Genomic DNA, 2,622 nt, shown 5'->3' on the forward strand with positions numbered 1-2,622 from the left:
TAGAGCAGGAAGCTCCCAGTAAGACCACTAGGCTCCCAGTATCTCCAATAACTTGGGCTGTGGGTGTTGCTGGGGGTTCTGGGGGGGCTCCCTGACCATCAAGGACCTCAGGTGGGCACCAGTACGCTCCCAGTAAGCTCCCAGTATCACCAGTAAGCTCCCAGTTAGAGCAGGAAGCTCCCAGTTAGAGCAGGAAGCTCCCAGTTAGACCAGTAACTTGAGCCGTGGGTGCTGCTGGGGGTCCTGGGGGGGTTCCCTGACCATCAAGGACCTCAGGTGGGCACCAGTATGCTCCCAGTATGCTCCCAGTACACTCCCAGTATGCTTCCAGTATCACCAGTAAGACCAGTAAGGCCCCAGTTGACTTGGGTTCAACCACCCCCAATGGGTTCCGTTGGCCCCACCAGTAACCTGGTGCTGCTGGGGGTCCTGGGGGGGTTCCCTCACCATCAAGGACCCCAGGTGGGCACCAGTACGCTCCCAGTAAGCTCCCAGTAAGACCAGTAAGCTCCCAGTAAGAGCAGGAAGCTCCCAGTTAGAGCACTAGGCTCCCAGTTAGAGCAGGAAGCTCCCAGTAACTTGGACCGTGGGAGCTGCTGGGGGTTCTGGGGGGGCTCCCTCACCATCAAGGACCCCAGGTGGGCACCAGTACGCTCCCAGTAAGACCAGTAAGCTCCCAGTTAGAGCAGGAAGCTCCCAGTAAGACCACTAGGCTCCCAGTATCTCCAGTAGCTTGAGCCGTGGGTGCTGCTGGGGGTTCTGGGGGGGCTCCCTCACCATCAAAGACCTCAGGTGGGCACCAGTACGCTCCCAGTAAGCTCCCAGTACACTCCCAGTATCACCAGTAAGCTCCCAGTAAGACCAGTAAGCTCCCAGTTAGAGCAGGAAGCTCCCAGTTAGAGCGGGAAGCTCCCAGTATCTCCAGTAACTCAGGCCCATGGGTGCTGCTGGGGGTCCTGGGGGGGCTCCCTGACCATCAAGGACCTCAGGTGGGCACCAGTATGACCAGTAAGCTCCCAGTTAGAGCAGGAAGCTCCCAGTAAGACCGCTAGGCTCCCAGTTAGAGCAGGAAGCTCCCAGTAAGACCACTAGGCTCCCAGTATCTCCAGTAACTTGGGCTGTGGGTGCTGCTGGGGGTTCTGGGGGGGCTCCCTGACCATCAAAGACCTCAGGTGGGCACCAGTACGCTCCCAGTATGCTCCCAGTACGCTCCCAGTATGCTTCCAGTATCACCAGTAAGACCAGTAAGGCCCCAGTTAACTTGGGTTCAACCACCCCCAATGGGTTCCGTTGGCCCCACCAGTAACCTGGTGCTGCTGGGGGTCCTGGGGGGGTTCCCTCACCATCAAGGACCTCAGGTGGGCACCAGTACGCTCCCAGTAAGCTCCCAGTATCACCAGTAAGCTCCCAGTAAGAGCAGGAAGCTCCCAGTTAGAGCAGGAAGCTCCCAGTATGACCACTAGGCTCCCAGTATCTCCAGTAACTTGGGCTGTGGGTGCTGCTGGGGGTTCTGGGGGGGCTCCCTGACCATCAAGGACCTCAGGTGGGCACCAGTACGCTCCCAGTAAGCTCCCAGTATGACCAGTAAGCTCCCAGTTAGAGCAGGAAGCTCCCAGTTAGAGCAGGAAGCTCCCAGTAACTTGGACCGTGGGAGCTTCTGGGGGGGCTCCCTCACCATCAAGGACCCCAGGTGGGCACCAGTACGCTCCCAGTAAGACCAGTAAGCTCCCAGTTAGAGCAGGAAGCTCCCAGTTAGAGCAGGAAGCTCCCAGTAAGACCACTAGGCTCCCAGTATCTCCAGTAACTTGGGCTGTGGGTGCTGCTGGGGGTCCTGGGGGGGGCTCCCTGACCATCAAAGACCTCAGGTGGGCACCAGTACGCTCCCAGTCTGCTCCCAGTATCACCAGTAAGCTCCCAGTAAGACCACTAAGCTCCCAGTAAGACTAGGAAGCTCCCAGTATGACCACTAGGCTCCCAGTATCTCCAGTAACTTGGGCTGTGGGTGTTGCTGGGGGTCCTGGGGGGGCTCCCTGACCATCAAAGACCTCAGGTGGGCACCAGTACGCTCCCAGTCTGCTCCCAGTATCACCAGTAAGCTCCCAGTAAGACCACTAAGCTCCCAGTAAGACTAGGAAGCTCCCAGTATGACCACTAGGCTCCCAGTATCTCCAGTAACTTGGGCTGTGGGTGCTGCTGGGGGTCCTGGGGGGGCTCCCTGACCATCAAGGACCTCAGGTGGGCACCAGTACGCTCCCAGTATCACCAGTAAGCTCCCAGTTAGAGCAGGAAGCTCCCAGTAAGACCAGTAAGCTCCCAGTAACTTGGGCCATGGGAGCTGCTGGAGGTCCTGGGCCAGTCCCCCCCTGTCCCCTCCGAGTGCCTCCCAGAGCTCCCAGTAACCCGTCCCAGTGCTCCCAGTAACCCCTCCCAGTGCCTCCCAGTGCTCCCAGTAACCCCTCCCAGTCCCCCCAGCACCTTTAATCCACAACCACCACCCCAAAACCGCCCCAAACCGCCCCAAACCTCTTCCCAGTGCCCCCCAGTCCCCTCCCAGCCTCCCCAGAAACCCCTCCCAGTGCTCCCAGTGCCTCCCAGTGCTCCCAGTAACCCCTCCCCCCCCCC

General features: G+C 59.5%; 1 long non-coding RNA gene across 5 annotated transcripts; it reads left to right on the top strand.

Moving 5' to 3' along the window:
- The first annotated feature begins 85 nt into the window (after positions 1-85).
- Positions 86-2,517, top strand: LOC118157975. Of its 5 annotated transcripts, XR_004746755.1 has the most exons (6): positions 86-308; positions 639-999; positions 1,359-1,575; positions 1,691-1,875; positions 2,051-2,060; positions 2,236-2,517. It is a non-coding gene; the product is annotated as an uncharacterized LOC118157975 (long non-coding RNA). The 5 variants fall into 5 exon arrangements; XR_004746757.1 differs by lacking the exon at positions 1,359-1,575 and having other exon boundaries at positions 639-1,008; XR_004746758.1 differs by lacking the exon at positions 1,359-1,575 and having other exon boundaries at positions 639-989.
- The last annotated feature ends 105 nt before the right edge of the window (positions 2,518-2,622 follow it).

This window comes from Oxyura jamaicensis (genome assembly GCF_011077185.1).
Source record: "Oxyura jamaicensis isolate SHBP4307 breed ruddy duck chromosome 16 unlocalized genomic scaffold, BPBGC_Ojam_1.0 oxy16_random_OJ69422, whole genome shotgun sequence".
Taxonomy (NCBI): Eukaryota; Metazoa; Chordata; class Aves; order Anseriformes; family Anatidae; genus Oxyura; species Oxyura jamaicensis.